Here is a 22,498-nt window from a genome sequence, read left to right on the forward strand (position 1 = left end):
GAATTCTGTGTCTCCCTCTCTCTCTGCCCCTCCCTCACTCACGCTGTCTCTCTCTCTCTCTCAAAAATAAATAAACATTAAAAAAAATTAAAACTTACCCTTAGAGACATTCAGGTTTTATAGTGTTATTTTTACAAGTGATTGTTTCAAAGTTTGAGAACTTGCAAGTTATATTTCATGTTTTTCTTTTCTTCAGTCCTTACCTCTAATCCATCAGGAAGTTCAGACACTACTTCTTTGCACCTCCACTGATAAAAATCAAAGGACTTTTTTTAAAATTCCAGTTTAGTTAATATACAGTGTTCTATAAGTTTTAGGGGTACAATACAGTGACTCAACAACTCTATAATTACTCAGTGCTCATCATGATAAGTGTACCCTTAATCCCCTTCACCTATTTAACCCACCCTCCCCACACCCTTCCCTCTGATAACTGTCAGTTTGTTCTCTATAGTTAAAAGTCTGGTTTTTTTTCTTTGTTTTCTTTCTTAAATTTAACATAAGGGTGAAATTATATGGTATTTGTCTTTCTCTGACTTATTTCACTTAGTATTATACTTTCTAGATCCATTCAAAGGATAATTTTTAAAGTTAGAAACAAAACTTTTTTACAAATATCAAGTGAGCACATACCAAACATTTTTTAAATCATTAATGAGGGAATCAGCAAGAAGGTAAAGCTAGTTCAAGGAGCACTTAAAGAACAGAGATTGTTATAGTATGTTAAGAAAGACAAGCTGAAGTAGATTTGCCAAGTTAGGGACAAAACAGATTAATATTCTACAGGGCAATAAAATTACAACCTTTGGGATTGCCTTTCTTCTAGAAAGAAATTATTTACATCTCCAATATTTCATAGCTGCAAGTGAACACGGAACTTCACAAATTCTTGGTTTTAATCAATAGTAAAAAGCAAGTGGCGTGCCTGCATGGCTCTGTCTGTTGAGTGTCCAGATCTTGATTTGGTCTCTGGTCATGATCCTGGGTGGTGGGATCAAGCCCCATGTCAGGTTGAGTGTGGAGCCTCCTTAAGATTCTCTCTCTCTCTCTCTCTCTCTGTCTCTCTCTCTCTCTCTCTCTCCCTCCCCCTCCCCCTCTCTCCCTTTCTCTCCCTCTCTCTCTCTCTCCCCCTCTCTCCCTTTCTCTCTCTGTTTCTCTCCCTCTCTCTTTCTCTCCCTCTCTCTTTCTCTCCCTCTCTCCCTCTCTCCCTCTCCCCCACTCATGCTCTCTAAAATAAAATTAAAAAAATAGAAAAAAGCAAAGCAAAAAGGCACATACTCTAGGAAATTACATTATTTTTGGGTGATCCTGTTAGACAATTCTCCAGTATGACAGTAAAATTATATGCACCTTTTCTATTGATTTAATAGCTGTTTTGGATAATTTTGTTGAGTTTCCCCTTGTGATTATAAATAATCTCCAAAGAATATTCTTTGTCACACACAAAAAGCCTAGTTTTCTTGTTTTGGTGTGATTAATTAATGTAGGTTAGTTAAAGGCATTAATTAAACATATAAACTTCTTTATAGACAGCAAATCTAGAGCCATTTAATTTTGAACAACTATTATTGCCAGAGAATTAACTTCTTTCTAGAGATTTCATAAGGAAAACATGAAAAGTAATAGTATACTAAAATAAATTGCATTGGATAAAATATGACCACAAATTCTTTTCTGCTTTTTCGATTGAGTCTTACTTCCTTCTTTTAAACTTGGGTTGGTCTTGTGACTTTTGTAACCAATAGAATTCAGCAGAAATGAGTGGTTGTATGTCTTTTCACCAGTGTATAACATCAGAATCACCTCTAATACATCTATCTCAATAAATATTTGCTGCAGAAAAAAACCAAAAACCTGAAATTTGCCTTGATACTATCCCATTGACAAATAAGTCCTCAAGACATAATTATTACAGAAAGGAGACTATAGGTTTTACTTTTATACTAAGGAGTTTCCTAAATGAACTTCTTGAGTGAACAGTTTATCTTTATGCTCCTGTCTTTCTGAGGCAGGCTCTGGCCCAGTTCAGAATTCTTGTGCTGGCCATTCTTAGATCTTGGCAGCAACAGCCCATGTTGAGTTCTTTACTAGTGGTGTCACATTATCTTTTAATACCTTCCTTATTTTTATTCAAACCCCTTGAAGTCTCTGCCAAGGCAAGATGCATAATAAGATAGTCAGATGCACTAATCTCTGCTTTGGTATTACCTATATAGGAGGAAGCACAGAATACAGATCGTGGGGTTTGGAGTCAGACTCAGAAATACTAATGTAAGTTGTAATACTACTCTGCAGCCAAAAATCATGGGTATTTAGCCCAATTAGTTTATTTCTCAAGCCTCCATTTTCTCGTATGTTTATTGGTGAACATAATACTACCTAGTGAGGCAGTTGTGAGAAAGAAAAAAGTTACATATACATAGTTCTATTATGTAGTAAAGGATTAAGTAATTGTGGCTATTGTAAGAGTGATTTTCCCCCAAATATTATAAGGCCTTTCACTAGATGTGATCAAAAGAAGGGGAGGATTTTAATATTGAGAAATGGGAGACATCTTGAGTTAGGTGCCTTCTTCATAGATAGCTAGCTATCTCCATCTTCTCCTCCTAGGGCTAACACTATTACCTTGGGAGAAGACACTTTGAGAAATAAATGATGAATTTATTTTCATCATTTTTTCCCTGTGGTTGACTAATCCTAGTCAAATAATCAGAAGAAATTTTAATTTTCCAAGAATAGCTGCAATTTTTGAATCTGCAGCAAATTATAAAATTTGAAATTATATTTATGGTAGACATTTTACAGTTCTGTTTATATGATATAAAAACTTGATTAGAATCTCTTGATGTGGTTTTCTTATTAGCCCTCAACTCTCAAGGAATCTCTTACTACTATAATATTTTACATGTCTAGAAGAGTTAAATTCAGGCTGTGTTTATAGAGCACTTATTTAGCAGTAGTTTCTCCTATTCTAGCACATTGTCTGCTTTCTAGGTTCTTCAGAAATGTAATCTAAACAGGCCATATTGAGTATGTGAGGTGAAGGTGAAATACTGGATAAAGAGTAATTTAAAACACGTTGAATTAGCGAATTGGAGAACAGAACAAATGATTTTTTTGGTCCATGGGAAAATTTAATTATAAAAATATTTTTTCTAATTCCTAAAGTTTGTACTATTTGAAAATGAAATAAAATTCTAGAACCCATTTCAGGTCATTTGATTCATCTAGCCTCAACTCAAGAATATGCTATCATCTTACTCCTTCAATTAGCAGGTTAACTTTTAATTGATAGAGATCTATATTCATAATTGGATTTTCTTTGGGCAAGGCCAGCTTCTGCAGATTTTCAGCTAATGAGTTCATCTCCTATTACTATATTCTACAGCTAAGAGCTTAGTTTTGAAGATTTATTCCTTAAAAAAATTGTTTTTGAAACAAGGTTCAATAGCACACTTGAGACACTTGTTTTTGGGGTATATTTACTTCCTTTCAGAAAGAGTAGCTAGCTTAGGCTCTTTTGTTTTCCTCATTTTTATTTGTGACATTAAAGTTATGCTTTAGTGAAGTAAGAGATTCTAATTAGTGTTAGAGTGAATATGATCAAGGTTGATATTCACATCAAACTCATATTGTTTTCCTCAATAATTATTTGAGGGGCTATGTTATTCTAGAAATCACTGTAACTCGTTCCCTCTGTTTGGTTTAGGAACAGCCTGACGTTGTTTTAAAGAGCCTGTCTTTACAGTACTCAAATTTTCCATGAAATTCTATTTGCTCCATTTAAAAGAGTCAGCTGTTCTACCTTTGTTTTAGCTGTTGTGTGCCATGCTTACTGTGGTGACAGGAATCACCTTTCAGAGGTCACACAGAACCAGTAAAAAAGCCATTCAATCAGTGCCAGTGGTATTTTGGTTCTTCTGTGAACTATCCCATCATTACTCAGTGTTATATTCTTAAAACTATTATCCATTCACGAAAAACATAACAAAGGGGAGGGGGAAACTATTTCCTTTTTGGCCTTAACAAAATAGATTATAATTCCTTGGTTTCTGTGTACCTGAAAGATATTCTAAGAGGTTTGTCCAACTAAGTCAGCTTTTTATCACTCAGCTAACCCACATTCTTCATGCTTTTACAGTGTTTGTAGCTTGTTCTCAGCTATTGCTTACAGTTCAAAATTCTTTTTAAATGTTTAAATTTTGCTCTGATGATCTTTTAGTAAAGATACTAATTCTGTAATTTTCTGATACCCAAAAGCCTGTCACAACAAAAATGAAATTATGTAAAGTTGTTTCTAAAATCAAACCAAAATGAAACAAGGCCACTCAGTAGAAGTTTGAGATGAGCCTTAGGGGAGTTTCAGTGTCCTCCTAATTTCCAGTAGCAACACTCCGCTATTCCCCCCACACACATGCACACACACACATATGCACCCAGACATGACTCCATCAATTGAGACAACTGACTTTGCCTCCCCCTGTGTAAAATATTATGCTCATGCAGCATCAAAATTAGTCTCCTAATCTTAACCTCTTCCTAAGCCTCCTCTATATAAAACTTCAACAAATGCCACTGTCACCAGTTTCCTTGCATGTGTTTTGAATTACTGAACAAGTTGATATATGATTTCTTACATCTTTAAATTTCAGTACTAAATGTCTTCATCCAGTGATAAGTCCATATAAATAATGAGATTGAAGAGACTTAAGTAATAAACTATAAAATTTTTCTTCAAAGGGCATGTATTTGAGTAAGAAGTATAGACTGATATTGTTTCAGTGGGTCTCATCATTGAAGCTGGCAGTAGTCTACTCCTAGATGCCAAACACCAGCTAGTCAATGATTGTAATGTAATAAACATAGAAAACACATTGCTTTAAGAATTTCACTTTTTACTGGAGGAGAAAAGACAAATATAAACACTGTACACTGGACTTATGACATGGCAGACAACTGGGCTATATATAATGTATAAAACATAGTTTCTATAATAGACAATATATGTTGGTTGAATTACCTAACTTTTTGTCTTATTTTGAAAAATTTTTTATTGATATATAATTGATATGCAAAATTATATTAGTTCCAGGTGTACAACATAATGACTGAATATATATGTTGAGAAATGATCACTGTAATGTCTAGTTAACGTCTATCCCACACATAGTTATACGTTTTTTTTCCTTGTGATGAGAACTTTTATGATCTACTCAATTAGAAACTTTCAAATCTACAATACAATATTAACTATACTCACCATGCCCTACATTCCCATTCCCAGGGTTTATTTGTTTTATAACTGGAATTACCTAACATTTTTGAGGATATGTAGTTTCATTATTCTTTCTGTGTTCCTTTATCAGAAAAATGACATCAATACCCAACTTACACCAGAACGCTGGATTTCTTGGTTCTCTCTTATACTCCACATCTTTCCAATTATCTATTGAATTTACTTACTTCCTGCCATCCCTAGTCCACCACTACTATCGGTCAGATATTATTTCCTTTCCTAAATATTTCTTTCCTAAAGTATAGCAATGGCTCAGCACAGGTGGATTCTGTTCCTTTTGTGCTATTCTACCACTTGCCTTCCAACCTTCATTTATACTGAAGTTTTTCTCAGTTTCCAAGATTTCCCATAGTTTCTTTTTAATATTTTTGTACCTACACTTTTGTTGTTGTTTCGATATACCATCTCCCTTTCATCTTCTGGTGAGGTATAACTTATTTCCGGTAATTTTTTTGAGCCTTACAATCTGGGTTAAGTATCTTTCCTACATTGTACAGAATATTGGACTACCTCCATTGTTACAGTTATCACATTTTATTTGTCTGATTATTTATTTATATCAGTGACTAGACCGTAGACCATTAACTCTGAGAGCTGAGAATCTGTTTTGTTCAGCATTGTATTTTTATCTCACACGATGCAATTATATTCTAGGTATTCAATAATCATTTACTGGAATTGTTCGAAATAGGATAGAGGTTGACAAACTATGGGTTGTAGGCCAGTCATCTATTTTGGTAAATTCTAATTAGACAATAGCCATGTCCATTAGTTTGTATATTGTCTATGGTTTTTTTCACTACAACATCAGAGGTGAGTTATTGGAGCAGACCTTCTGTGGTCTATTAAGTCTAAAATTATTATGTCATCCTTTGATGAAAAATTTGGTGACTACTGATATAGGGCTATGCAGGCTCTCTATTCTTGAGTGAGCTTTGGTAATTTGTGTCTTTCAAAGGATTTGTCCTTTTAATCTAAGTTCTCAAATTTATTTATATAAAGTTCTTCAACATATTCCTGAATTATCCTTTTTAATGTATGAGGATCTGAAGCAATTCTCCGTTTTTATTCTTGATAGTTATAATTTTTATCTTCTCTCCTTTGTTCTTGACTAAATATTTATCAAATGTTTTAGTCTTGTCAAATTAACCAGATATTAGCTTTTATTTTCTTTACTTTTTCTACTGTCACTCTTATCTTAATTATTCATCACTTCTGCTTGCTTAGGGTATAGTTTGCTCTTTTACTTATAGTTTTTAAAGAATGTTTATCTTGGTTGGAGTTCTCTAGGCTTCTTTATCTGTGGATTGTTGTTTTCATTAAATTTTGAAAATTCTCAGATTCTATTTTTCCTATTTTTTTTCTTCTGTTCTGTTCTCTCTTTTCATCATAGGATGTTGTCACACAGTTCTTGGATGCTCTGTTCTATTATCTTTTCCTTGCTTTTTTTCCTATTTGTGTTCTTTGTGCTCTATTATATACTATTAACATTTGAATAGTAAATTTTGAATAAAGCATATTGCTGTCCATAATATGGGTGGGTTCCTTACAATCAATTGAAAGTTTTAAGAGAAAAAAAGAATAAAATCCTTCAGTGAAGAAGGACTGCTGCTTCTAGACTGCCTTGAAACTTGAGCTGCAAGATCAACTCTTTCCTGCATTTCCAACCTGCTAGCCTGCTGTGCAGATTTAGAACTTGCTGGTTCCTACAATTACATGAGAGAATTCCTTGAAATCTCTCTGGCTCTGATGTATGTGGGGTGTGTGGCAGTTGGGGAGAGGAGGCGTGTGTGCATGCATGTACATGTACATATATCTCTTTTTTCCTCCAGTGAAAACAGGCCTTTTTCTCTAGAGAACAATAATGCAAGACCTCACACCCACCATCCAGTCACCAAGGCAATGTTACATGTTTTAGTTGTTTGCTATGGTTGCATCTCATTTCTAGTACCAATTTCTTTTATTTATCTATTGGTATGTTAGCAAACCATCTTAAAATTTAGGAGGTGAGAACAATACCTTTTTTTTTTTTTTGCTTATGATTCTGTGTGTCAAAGAATTTGATATAGTTATTTGTCATACAATTTGACAGGCATAATATCTGCTCCATGTTGTCTGGAACCTCAGCTAGGATGGCTCAAATGGCTGGCAGATGGTAGAGATAGCTTGATTGGGCCCATATGTCTCTGGCCTCCATTCTGAATGTTGGCTGAGTTTCTTGGTTCTCATCTACATGATCTCTAACTCTCTCTAACTTCTTCACAGCATAGCGGTTTTAGGGTCCCAGGAAGGTTTTAATATACAAGCACTTATCAAAACTCAGTTTTCATTGTATTTACAGTATTGACCTGCTAGGGCTTCACAGACTGGGCAGCATAAACAACAGAGATGTAATTTTCACATTTCTCTGGAGGCTGGAAATTCAAAAGGCTCCTGCAGGGTTGGTTTCTCATGAGGACTTTCTCCTTGGCTTACATAGCCATCTTCTTACTATGCCTTTACGTGGCATTTTCTTTGTGTACATGTATCCCTGGTGTCTCTTCCTCTTCTTATAAGGATACAGGTCCCACTGGATTCAGACCATACCCTTATGACCTCATTTAATTTCAATTATCTCTTCAGAAGCTCTATCTCCATTACAATTACACTAGGATTTGGGGCTTCAACCTGTGAATTTTGGAAGGGCCCAATCTAATCACTAACATTTGCTTATGTCCCATTGGGCAAAACAAAATACATGGCCAAACCCAGAGTCAGCTTAGGGAAATACTACACTGGAGCGGGAACTGGAGGGATAATTCGATAGAGGTCCATCAATAGTCTACAAGTTGGGGAAAGATGTATTTATAACTCAGAGAAACAGATACTCTCTGATGATCATTTTTGAAATTTATTTTTTACATAATTGCTCTCATGGTCTTTTTTTTTTCTATAACAGAAGTCAGTATGGTACAAGTTATTTTTTAACTGTTTCAAGGTACCTAGTAGTCTTTTTTTTTAATTTAAAAAAATATATTTTTGAGAGAGAGAGAGTACAAGCGAGGGAGGAGCAGAGAGAGAAGGAGACACAGAATCTGAAGCAGGCTCTAGGCTCTGAGCTATCAGCACAGAATCCGATGCAGGGCTCGAACCCACGGGCTGTAAGATGATGACCTGATCTGAAGTTGGATGCTTAACTGACTGAGCCACCCAGGTGCCCCTCAAGGTACATATTAATTTTGTACTCAGAAGTCAAAATTGGTTTGTCAAGCAATTTATATAGAGAGGGGAGAATTGAGGTAGTTAATAGATTAACTATTAACTAATAATTAAGGCCAAATTAAAGCTCTGTTTTTGCCATTACTGTATTATACAGATGCAATAAGTGAGGCTTTATATTTCAGTAGCAGAAATTATCCTCAATTATTTTATCTTATTTTATTTGGGGGAAATTTCAGCACTTCTTGTTAATGTCCTAGCCAGCAATTACCAGGAATACATCTGCAGTTGAGCAACTTCAGTTTATTACTCATCACAGTGAGAGAATATACACCATGAGGGACTATGGGGTACATTGGTAAGAAGATGCTGAAATGGACTTATTGGAGGTTTTGGGCTTTGGGTGATTTGGTGAAGAGTGCTATAGATTGGGAGTTTGCTATAGATTGGCTATTATCAGAAAGAGGGGGCACTTCTATGATTGAGCTCAAAATAAATCTTATCTTTAGGGAGGATAGAGTAGAGCAAGGGTAAAGGAGGGATTGCTGAAGCACTCATTTTGGCTGGGAGTAGGGAATGTTTAGAATTTTCTGGTTGGACAGTGTTTGTGTTTTGTCTGTGTTCTGCCATGTTTATGGAGTGGTCTTGTTTTTGCCTTGATCCATCATGATTACAGAGCGCTCTTGTCTGATACTGATGCTCTGTGAGATTATGTTTAACAGAACACCAAGGCCTTGCTGTCAGTACTATGCCAGCTTCTGGATGTCAGGTGCTGCCTTTTCTTTTTAGTTCCTGTCCCTTCATTTTACCTTGGTTGGGAACATAATACTTATTATAAACTTCTGTTTCAGTATGTGAAAAGTGAATATGTTTCACATGACAAATAATAAGCTTTATGGAGATTATCTGTATTAGTTCCAAGTTTTATTCTTTTAATTTCCTGGCCTACACACACAGTGAGCTTTATGGAATACAGAGGAAATCCCTGTGTCCTTCTCTCTCTCCTTATTCTGCAAGCACCCACACTTATGTCCCCAGGTTTTCAGAGTCCAGACTCTGCCTCTGAAGCACCACCCACAGCCTATCCTTTTGAGCTGAGTGCTTTGGGCCTTTCCTCCTTAATTACCCATCAGGATATACTTGCCCTGTCTCATTTCCTCAGTTCCCACAGCTGCATTAAAAATTTGGCTAACAAATCCTTGATAATGCTTTATTACTTTTTTAGCGCTTTATGGCAAATCCTTTTTTACTGTGGCTTCCTGGAAATAACTCCTGACTTCAAAATATTAAGGTTCTCTGGACTAGAAGTGCAAAAGTTATCTGGGGCCAGAAGAGCACTTTTCTCCCCCTCAAATTTCCCAAACAAAGTTGGTGGTTTTCTACCCTGTTGGTCCTGGTTACAGACTATCTCTTTTATAAAGTCAGAGTGGGAAATTTTGCTCATTAATGTTCTGCCAGACTTTGGGAAGTATAAACCCTAGCTGTCTCATTCTGGGAGGGGTGGAAAGGACACTCTGTACTTTGGAATGGCACTTTCTGATAAAGTATAGAAGAAAGAATGTGTCATTATTTCATTGCTGATTTTATAACCATGGGCTAGCTCTCTCTAAATCATACCTTTGATGCATTTGAGATATGACATTATTCTATTTTAGTGTGAAGTCCAAGCAGTTACTTAACTCAACAGATGGTTATTATCATTCTCTCTAACAAAAATATGATTTCTCTTATCAAAAAGTAAGTGTTCTGTGGAGAGGATTCAAAGTATCAAACCACAATATTTGTAGGGTGATTAATTATTTTTATCAGTATGCCTTAGCATCAAAGAGAATTTTGCACTTATCCTGAGAGTACCACATGGCCTCCAAAATTGTTAGATTAATTTTCAGGGATGAAAAATTTAAATAGTTTTATTACTGAGTAATGTATTTAGCATGTGTGCTAGAATGATTTCCAGTGGTTATTGGAAGTTCTCTCCTTTTAACACTGATTGTAGAAAAAAGGCTTTCAATTGCTGTTGCAATAAAACAGATGAGGTAGCCCCCATCACTTGGAATGTTGGCTCTACTTGAAGGGTGGTGAATGGGTAGGTAACTATCAGAGGATATATTAAAACATTTCATGTAATTCCTGACATGCCTGCAAAAGAAAGATGCCTTTCATGACTTTTCATAGAGAAAATTCCAGTATATGAAAACAGAGCCTACAGCAGAGACAATTCCTGAAATTTATTAAGTTTCAAATACTTATTTTATTAACTAATACATTAAATCTGGGCAATGCAGTAAATCTGGGCAATTTACTTTAGTGTGAGGAAATACAAACTTTATAATCCATTGAAAACAAGATAAAGCTCAGAACGAAACTTCTAGAAAAATGTAAGATGTCATGTAAAAATGTGCCCCAAATACATCGACATCCCTGCGGTTTTTACTGACTTCAGCAATATCAATGTTACCAAGAAAAATATGTTGATAAGTTAAGAAGTTCTACCATGTCTACTGTTTGACTTTTATAAATAAATAAACATAATTCAAGAGAACGGTAATTTTTATGAATTGAATTTTGCCTTCTCATATTTTGTATGTTGAAGTCCTAACCTCTAGTACCTAAGAATGTGACCTTATTTGGAAATAAGGTCATTGCAAACATGATTAGCTAAGATTAGGTCATACTGGAGTAGGGTGGGCCCATCATCCAGTATGACTGGTGCCCTTAGTGAAAGGGGAAATTTGGACCCCCTACCGCACACATACAGGGGAATGCCATGTTAAACAACTATTCACCTTCTTCCATTCCCCCTACTGCATGGAAACTTTGACTTTCTGAATTATGAATTTGTCGGTTCTAGATAGTCATAAATGAGGAATCATAAAATATTTTATATATATTCTTTTGAGTCTGGCTTATTTCATTAAGCATAATGTTCATGTGATTCATTCATGTTATAGTATATATAAAAATGTATTTCCTTTTTATAGCCAAATATTCCATTGTACTGCATTTTGTTTATTCATTCATCTGATTATAGACATTTGGATTGTTCTTATCTTTTGGCTCTTGTGAATAATGCATGAACATTGGCATACAAATATCTTTTATAATCCCTGTTGTCAATTCTTTTGGGTATATACCTAAGAATGGAATTGATGACTCATCTGGAAGTTCTATGTGTAACCTTTTGACAAACCAGCAAACAGTTTTCCACAGCAGCTGCACCATTTTACATTCCTACCAGAAATGCTTGAGGGTTCCAATTTCTCCACATCCTTGCTAACATGTTATTTTCCATTCTTTTTTATTCATCCTAGTAGGTGTGAAGTGGTATTTCATTGTGATTTTGATTTGCATTTGCCTACTGAGTAATGATGTTGAGTATCTTTTAACGTGTTTATTGGCCATTTGTACATTTTCTTTGGAGAAGTGTCTATTTCAGTCCTTTGCCCACTTTTTAAATTGGGCTGTTTGGTTTTTTGTTGTTGTTACTGAATTTTGGGGGTTCTTTATATGTTCTGGATCTTAATCACTTCTGGACATATAATTTCCAAATATTTTTCCTGTATGTTGTTTTTTTTCACTTTTTTGATAATATCACTTGATACACAAAAGTTCTTAATTTTGATGAAGTCTTTCTATTTTTTTCTTTTGTTATCTGTGCTTTTGGGTGTTATATCCATGAAGTCATTGCCAAATCTAGTGTCATGGAGATTTTCCACAAAGTTTCCTGTAAGATTTTTATTTATTTTTTATGGTGTATATATGCATAATATATATTATTCAGTCTTTATTTAGTTTTTTAAGAGTACATAATTTATTTATTTAAATTCAAGTTATTTAACATAAGTATAGTATTGATTTCAGGAGTAGAGCTCAGTGATTCATCACTTACATATAAACCCAGTGACAGAGAAAAAAAATCTTGTAAGATATTTATAATTTTAGCTCTTAAGTTTAGGTTTTTGGTATGTTTTGAGTTAATTTTTGCACATAGTGTAAGATAAAGGTCCAGCTTCCTTCTTTTGCATGTGGATATCCGGTGTTCCCAGCATCATTTATTGAAAAGACTGTCTTTTCCCCATTAAATGCTCTCTGAACCCTTGTCAAATTCAATTGACATATATATAAATAATGATTATATATATATATATATATATATATATATATATATATATATATATATATGATGAGTTTATTTCTGGTCTCTCTATCCTATTACATCTGTCTGTATGTCTTCCTTATGCAAGTGCAATACTACTTTAATTAATTGGAGTGAGTTGTGAAGTCTAGGAAGTGCAATCCTCCAACTTTGTTCTTCTTATTCAAGATTGTTTTGGCTACTCAGGGCCCCTTGAAATTCCATAAGAATTTGAAGGTTGGTCTTTTCCAGTTCTTTGTAAAAGACTGTTGGAATTTTGACAGAGACTGTAGTGAATCTGAGAAGTCCTCTTTTGCCACCTGTCAGTTTTGCCTTCTCACCAAGGGTAATTACTATTCTGACTTCTAATGTGAGATTTTGGTTCTGCTTGTGTTAGCCATAATCTTGTCAAAAAATATTCTTCATTTTCTTAAAAATAAAATATTATAAAGTACTATAAACACATTTTCTTCGTAGATTATTTTGGCAATAGTTTAGCCACAGGATTTCCAGATTTTTATTCACCTATTAGAGCTCAAGAATTTAATAATTCAAACCTATTTTATATTTACTTTAAAATGATCTCAAACCTACAGAAAAGTTACATGAATAAGTATAAAAGATTTTTTTCCTGACCTGAGAGTAATATGCTAACATGATGATCTATTACCCAAGAATATTTGTGTAATTCCTACAAAAAAAAAAAAGATACATCTTCCTACATAACCACAATCCAACCATCAAAATCAGGAAACAAGGGTACACTGAAACGTTATTACTGTGAAATACTCAGACTCAACTAAACTTTCACCAGATGTCCTAATAATGTCCCATATACTGAAACCATCCAGTCAAGGACTGCGTGTGTCAATAGTGGTTGTGTCTCTTTAGCCACCTTAAGTCTGGAACAGTTTCTTAGTGTTTCCTTGACTTCATGAGCATGCAACTTTTTACGAGCCATTTATTTTGTAGAATGTTCCACACTTTGATTTAACTAATAGTTCTTCCTTTTAGATTCAGGGAATGCATTTTTGTCAGGAATATCACAAATATGAGAGTTTATACTTCTTTCACTCAGGTGGTACACAGTTTTGATTTGTTTTCTTACTGCTTTTATTACTTGATTAAATTGGTGTTTGTCAGATTTCTCCTCTAAGTTTTTTCTTTTTTCCCTTTGTAATTTATAATTGTTTTATAGGGGAGGTATTTTGAGAGCATGTAAATACCCCATTCCTGATGAAGCTTTCACAAACCTGTTTTAGCATCCATTGATGTTTCTCAGCTGAATTAATTCTGATGCTTGCCACATGATAATTTTTAATTCCATCATTCCTTCCACATTTATTGGTTGGCATTGTTCTGTAAGACAAAAGCTTTCTCTTTTCACCTTAACTAAATTAACTAAAGTTGGGAGTCGTGGGTTTATATTTTATTTAATGAATTATGATCCATTAATGTTATTGCTTATTTTGATCCTCAAATTTTCTCAGATCTGACCAGTTAGAGTGCCTTCACAGTGGTTTCTACATCCTCCTGACATGACCCTATTTTCTTGGAGCACGTGCTACTTTCACCTAAAGTAAAGGCTCATTTGTGCTTTCTCTGCCCCAACCCTGGAATTCACCATTTCTTTAAAGAGCCCTGTTTTTTCTGGTTGTTGATTGTTTGGTGTTTGTTTGTTTTGACAGAAATCATATTTGAAAATCAAGATTAGATGTCAAGAGGGCGTTTTACTCTTCAGATATTACTGCTCCTTAGCCATCTGAGTGGACACAAAGGACTAATTTATATATGTTTCATAAATTATATATATGCACATATAAATATGTATACAAATATGTATATTCAAATATATGTTATGTACAAGAATATTATACACCCACACAATTTAGTGAACTGTCTCCTTATCTATCTCTTAACATCTACCCAACACTGTGAGTTCACATCAATACTAATTCAACATTGCAGGATTCATGCTAGATTTTTTTGTTTTTCCTTTTCATATTTGAAACTCTTTTCTGACATTGAGAAACCTGTCTTCTGTTATCCTCACTATAGTAACTTCTTAGGCCAGTGACTCCTGAATGTAACCACCTTCTCATCCTTGTTACTGCTACCCACTCACTAACACCTTTTTCACTTAAATCACGCTCTAATACCACTTCTACACACACCTTCATACAACCAACCTCTTCACACTCCTCAGGCTCTGACATGTTCCTATGGGCCGAAAGTGCTCTATAGTTATAGCCCTAAATGCCATGGACCTTTCAGTGATAATATAGGATAATTATATAATATTTGGCAATCTTTTCATATTGTTGATGAGAAACTTTTGAGAGTCATAGTGTAATTCCATCACAACAATTGGCCCTTTGACTGTATTAGAGTGTCAAAATTGCTTTCCTATTCAAAAGTGAATTCTACATTCAGGAAAGTCTAGCTCTTAAGGTAAATGACAGTTGGTTTTACAGATTATTTTTATTTTAGGTTTTAAAAGAATTAACTGCATTGTGATCTTGCTGAGGCTACCTAGGAAGTCCACAATGAATTATAAAGTAAATTTCTCTAGGTCAAACCAGAACCAAACTTCAGCCTTTGTACCTATCTCACTGTTAGTTACCTTAAGCAAATAAAAAGAAATATTATGAGTAAAATTATTTAGTCCAATAAACTTATTTACTCATAAAATCTACATTAATAAAGTTTGTAAAGTTTACATTTTAAATAAATTCCAGTATTTTCTAGATAGGTAAAATGATAGAACACTTTTATGTTGATACATAATGTTTATACAATTTTATTTATTTTTTTAAATGTTTAATTTTTGAGAGAGAGAGAGAGAAAGAGAGAGAGAATGAGTGGGGGAAGGGAGGGAGACACAGAATCCAAAGCAGGCTTCAGGCTCTGAGCTGTCAGCACAGAGCCTGACGCGGGGCTCCAAGTCACAGGCCGTGAGATCATGACCTGAGCCAGAGTTAGATGCTTAACTGACTGAGCCACCCAGGTGCTCCAATGCAATTTTAAATGCATACTCTGAATAATGAGTGTGTCAAATTTACTACTACTCCGCTTTTGAAATTATCTGAGTCTGAGGCACAAGGTTAACAGTAATTTAGTCTCCGAAACATCTGATTTTGATTAAAGATTTCACTTAGAAAAATACCTCATGTTCATTTAAGTCATTTGGTGAAAACCTAGGTCATCAAATTGGAAAATTCAGTTTTTGTTAAAATGGTGGCATTATAAAATAATTAAACTATATGTTTCATCATGTATTTTGAGCTCTATCTTTCCATCAAATTAGACTTGCAGAAAGCAAGTTTTAGATGGGCCTATTCAGAAATATCTTCATTGAAGCATATCTTATTGACAGTGCCAGATTTTAACACGGTTTGGTAAAATTGAGTTTCTTAAGAATGCTTTAATTTGCATACAATTTCCTTAAAATTTCTTTAAAACAAATGATCAGTTATTCTTATAAAAGAGCTCATGAAAGTACTCTTTTTGTAAATGTAATGCTGGTGTAAATTTTCTTTTAGTTAAGCAGAAACCAACTCATCTTTTTTAAGTTGATAAGGATTAACTTTCCCCTTGTGTTTCCCTGTTTGCAGGGACTTCTGGAAAGTTCAGGCTAAGTTTCTTGCTAAATCACATCAATGAAATCAACCTCAATGGTAAATGTATTTGCAACTCCTTCTTCCCACACAGTTTTTGGCTTTTGTAAAAGACCTATATATATTTAATATAGTCTTTTAGTTTTTTAGAAATTGGATATTTGAAATTATGTGTTTGTGGATCAATAATTTACATATGACTGATTTTTAAGTGTGAAACATACATAGTTTTCTCAGACTAGATAGGCTCTTAGAACACTTTTTAAATATATAATTGAAGGCATTATAGTCATTTTGATTATGTAGAATGTTCAGCATCTGTAACAAATACTCAAGTAACAATAGCTTAAACAACTTAGAATTTATTTCTCACTCATGTAATAGTTTAGGCATAAGAATCCAGATATGGTACCATGATTATATAATGGCCCGGACGCTGTATGTATCACTGCTCTCCTATCCCTTGTTATTGACAGAGGTGTGCAGGCAAACTGGTTCTCTGGGGGGGGAAAACATCCCTGATTTGTGTATTTGCTGGTTCTTGTAGTGCAAATCTCCGTATTAGCCGATTTTAAACTATCAACTTCACCACTGGCTTGCAAAATTCCCGAAAATTTAACAATCAGCTCTAACGAGTTTTGGCTCCAGCCCAGCTCTAGCTGTTGCCTTCATCCTTGTGGTCATGATGGCTCACTAGCAGTACCATATTCCAGTCAGAGGAAAAGGGCCCTTCTCTTAGGAATGTGATTTGATGTTGCCCACATCATTTCCTTTTCCATCCCACTAGCTGGAAGTTAATCACATGGATACACCTAACAGACAGGATAGGGAATATCTTTATTCTGTGTAGGTGATTATGTGTTGGTTCTTATGAAACAAGGGAAGAAAGACATTTGATGAATAATAGTAGATTTTGCCACAGACATGCGTTAAAAATTAGTGACATATACTGATGATTAAGTTAATATATGACAGCTGTTAATTTGAAGATTTTTCCACTTCAACTAACAATGGAATGAGTAATAACCAAAGCATCTCATTAATATTAGTCAAAGAACAATGCAATGCTACATTAAAACAGTGACAAGAATCATTAAGATGTTTTCAGAAGTTAAATGTGATTTTTGTACTAATCCATTATTCATTACACATTTTTCACAAAGTGCCCTCATGGAGTTTTTAAAAAGTTAGTCAAAATCACATATTAATAGAATGGATTAAGAAAAAAGTTGAACTCGGAGAAAGCTTTCCTACTCCCCAGCTGTCTGTTGCTGAAAGTAAAACAACAATGGCATTTGAGAATTTTATATTCCTAAGAGTTCAGATTAACGAATGAGTAATCTGAGAGGTTGTCTATAAATCATGGTTGAACAACTGGGCTGGGTTTGTTTATAAAGAAAAATAAATAAAGATGTCCATGACAACCAGTGCATTCCACATAAGATTCTAGAGTTCATACTAAAAGAGCGTCTTTAAATTATGCTGTTCAAACCCACAAATCAAAATGCCTCTCTTTGCTAATCAGCAATACTGTCTACAGTATGGTACATCACCCACTTCCTGTATAACACCACCAAAATTGTCTTTGTATTTTTTTCAGATGGTTAACTATAAAGTGAAGGGGTGGTTGCATTGATCTTCTTCCCTTAGAAAATTGCCACATGATTCCCAGTCACATCAGGTATTAGTTAATTTATACCTTTCAATTTTCCCCCAGCTTTAGTGAAGTATTATTGACAAAAGTATATATTCTTAAGATGTACAATGTGATGGTTTGGTGTATACATATATATTGTGAAATTATTACCACAATCAAGTTAATTAAAATATCCATTACCTCCCATAGTTATTATTATTTTATTTTGGTGTGGTGAGAACACTTAAGATCTACTCTCTTAGGAAATGTCAGTACAATACAGTACTATTAACTATGGTCGCCCACCATGTTGTATATTAGATTTTCCAGAACTTATTCATCTTGTAGTTCTCTTTTAATTCTTTATTATTTTTAGAAAATCCCAGAAAAGGAGACTTTTTAACACATTTTTCTTTCTTGTTGTTGGATAAAGCCAAAAACAGAAGTCTTTTTAATATAAAGGATTTATTCTAGAATAATTTTTATATAGAGAAATCTGTTTTCTGTGTGTGAATTTTCTGTTTTCTTCGTTGTTTTACACCCTAAATCTATTATTTTTCCATCTTGAGCCATCAAAGTCTTGGGTACCATTTTTCCTTCTAAAAATCATTATCATTTAGGGGCACCTGGGTGGCTCAGTCAGTTAAGCACCTGACTTCGGCTCAGGTCATGATCTCACAGTTTGTGGGTTTGAGCCCCATGTTGGACTCTGTGCTGACAGCTCAGAGCCTGCAGCCTGCTTCAGATTTTGTGTCTCCCTCTCTCTCTGCCCCTTCTTGGCTCATACTCAGTCTCTCTCTCATTCTCTCACTCAAAAATGAACATTAAAAAAAATTAAAAATCATTATTTATCTTGCTTCAGGGACCTATTCTTTGCTTAGGTCCTAAGTATGTTCATATTTGTTAATTCATGTCAGCATACATTTATTAAATATGTAAGTATACAAAGTCTCGTAGAGAAACAACCTTTACATTCTGAAAGACACTATGGAGTCCAAAAATGTGTAGAAAGCTACAATGTCCTGTTCTCAAGGAATTTATAATCGAGGAGATGAATACATACATACTTAGAAAAGAAGAGCACATATGCAGATATAGAAACTAGAGAGTATAGGAGCATAAAGAAGGGAGGGGTCATTTGGAGAACATTCTTAGTATATTTATTATGGGCACCATGAAGAGAGAATTGCAGTGGAAGTTGCTTAACCCTCAACATCTATATCACTCATTTTACTAATGTGTTTCCTGTAACAAAGAGACTGGAAAGGTAAAAACTACATTTCTCATAAGCCAACTAGTATCTCATTCAATTTTAAAAAATTTATTGATTTATTTTGAGAGAGAGTGTGAAAGCGATAGTGGGGGAGGGGCAGGGAGAGGGAGAGAGAGAGAGAATCCCAACAGCCTCCTGCTCTGTCAGTGCATAGCCCAGTGAAGGACTAGAACTCACGGAACTGTGAGATCATGACCTGAGCAGAAATCAAGAGTCAGATGCTTAACTGACTGAGCTACCCAAACACCCCAGAACTTATACAATTTAACTTTGACCAATGTTATGCTTGCATGCAAGATTTGGAAGACAACACTGAAATGGAGGGCCTGATTATGCTGTTTCTGCTGCCAAGCTCAGTCATGAAACAATTTTCCTTCCTCCTTGGGAGAGTTGGCCGAGATCCCAGGATCTTGCCACCCGCCTCAGTGGTGGGTATGTTTGAGAGATAGAGTATGAGGAATCAAATTTGTTATTTTAGCTGTCTCAGTGTGGTGCCAAAGCCTGCTGAGATGGTGCTGGCATCTTGATAGTTGCTATCTCCTGATTTTGGTAGTTCATTGTGGCACTGTGTATCTGGAACCAGTGGCTTCCACATCAAAAAGATGATTTATGGTCTTTTTTAATGGTGCTGGTTTGAGTATCAACCTGGAGCCCATTCCTTCAGCTGTCCTAAGAATGCTATAAGCCATTTAGTACACTGTAATAAATCCCTTTGGTTTTAAACTAGTTAGACAAACTTGTCTCTGCAACTGACCAACATGGTAATACTATAAACTCTTATGTCTCTGTTTTTATGGGAAAATATGATTGAGTAGAACATTCCAGACAGAATGAGTAGCTCAAGCAGAGGCAAAAAGTGTAATATTTGTGGAGGATTCCTCTTAGAACCAATCAGCTGTAGCTAAAATGTTAGGGGCACTGTGGAGTTTTGGCTAGAAATGCAATTTGGAGAAGACATGGTCACTAGACTGAGGAGACTTTTATTGGCTAGACAATGGGGAGTCAGTTAATTTGGGAATATTAATCTGGAAATGGGATATGGAACAGATTTGATGAAATGGAGACTGAAAAGGGCCTGATCCAGTATAAGGGTAAGGCAAATAGTGAGGATAAAAAGGATAGAATAATTATGAGAAAAATCTGATGAGACAATGCTGAGTGAGTTCTTATTTGCATTTTAATTGTGATGTTCCAGATAAATGTACTCTGAGCCTCCAACTTTGTTATCTGAATCATTGATGAGAACCTAATATGGATAATATGCAGGCTTAGGAAATGCTAGATGCACAAGGTGGGAGACAGACTGGAGTGAGATAAAAGGCTATCAAGTGAAATGAGCTAGTGAATGTAAAAAATGGTTTCCATAAGCAGGAACTCTAATTGGATTACATTGTTGGTTTCAGATAGAATTTATAGAAAATTAACCAATTTTCTATAAATAACCACTTATCCCAAGCAGGCTCTGCACTACCAGCATGGAGCCTGATGTGGGGCTGGAACTCACCAACCATGAGATCATGACCTGAGCCGAAATCAAGAACTGGACATTTAACCAACTAAGCCACCCAGGAGCCCCAACTTGTCTATTTAGTTATGAGTATACTTAAAGACCACTGGACTTAGAAAATATCAGTTCAGGGTGCCTGGGTGGCTCAGTTGGTTAAGTGTCCAACTTCAGCTTAGGTCATGATCTCAGTTTGTGGGTTCAAGCCCCGTGTTGGGCTCTGTGCTGCCTGCTCAGAGCCTGGAGCCTGCTTCAGATCTGTGTCTCCCTCTCTCTCTACCCCTCCCCTGCTTGTGCTCTGTCTCTCTCCCTCTCCCCAAAATAAATAAACATTAAAAAAAATTTTAAAAAAGAAAATATCAGTTCAGGTCCTGGTTTACTTTTTTGTATGTGATTTTAGACAAGTCACCCACCTGACTTCTCTAAGTCTGAATTTCTCTATCTGAAAAATGGGGATTCTAATACCTGCCTGATTTGAAGGGCTTATTTTTAAGAATTATTTCATTTTGAAGAAACATCTTATTCAGTATTCTGTTCTAAACTGGATGAAACTGAGCTCTCATCACATTTTACAATACATGGAGAATAACTTAAGTTGTGATGAGAAAGTCTCACCATAAATTTTTATTTATTTTTATTTTTTTATTTTTTTTTCAACGTTTATTTATTTTTGGGACAGAGAGAGACAGAGCACGAACAGGGGAGGGGCAGAGAGAGAGGGAGACACAGAATCGGAAACAGGCTCCAGGCTCTGAGCCATCAGCCCAGAGCCTGACGCGGGCCTCGAACTCACGGACCGCGAGATCGTGACCTGGCTGAAGTCGGACGCTTAACCGACTGCGCCACCCAGGCGCCCCTCACCATAAATTTTTAAAAATCCTTAATTGAAGTAGAATAAGACAATGGGAGTGGAGTATTTTTTCTAGAAAATATTATTCTGGGGACAGTACTCTAGAAACAATAGTAATACATAATACTTATTGAACACATATTAGAAGAAAATCACTGTTTTAAGTGCTTTATAGGTATTAATTCTTTGATCCTCAAGAAACCTATGAGATATTCAATGATAAAACAGGAATATTTGTTGAATGTTTAATACAAATGCTGCCAATGGTCTTTCTGTTCAAATTCAGCCTACATTTAATGCAGAATGCTAATTCTCCTCCAATGTATGTTTATTACTTCTATTTTACCTTTAACACTCACTGAGAATCCTATTAAAATTACACCACTTAATTTCCCTGTGATTGAAAAAGAACACACATTTTGGTGTGATAGGTCAAAACTCTTATTTTGTAACTCAAAAACATCCAGTTTAAACTTTTTTTGCTTAAATTTCTCTCATAAAATATTGCTTGCCCTGTCCCAGTTTCACTTTTACTATCATTTTCCTGGTAGATCTTCCCCTTCTCACTTTCTATGTAACATTTCTTTTAAGTATGTGTTTGATAGAGTGTGTAAAGGATTTTTTCTAATTCTTTCAGACAAGAGTTTGTTTTAATGGGTGATATATTCAAGATATATGTTGAAATTACTGATTTTTATTTTCCAACTTGTCTTTTTTCTGTTAACCAGGCATTTCTTTGTTTTTTATTCTTTCTCTTCTTGTACCTCCTGTTTGCTCACATTTATTTTTGTATTTGACTTTCAGCCATTTTAACCATAATGGTCCAAGAACTGGTTTTATTTAAATGTAGCTTGCTGTGGTTTATAGTGCTTTCTAGAGTGTTTATCAGTTTTTAAAGTTTTGTGACCATTTTCTATTCAAATATTGCCTCTATTTCATTATTCCTCTCCTCTCCTTTATGGACTCCAAATACCTATTATGGACCCTTT

This window comes from Acinonyx jubatus, chromosome C1 (genome assembly GCF_027475565.1).
Source record: "Acinonyx jubatus isolate Ajub_Pintada_27869175 chromosome C1, VMU_Ajub_asm_v1.0, whole genome shotgun sequence".
NCBI lineage: Eukaryota > Metazoa > Chordata > Mammalia > Carnivora > Felidae > Acinonyx > Acinonyx jubatus.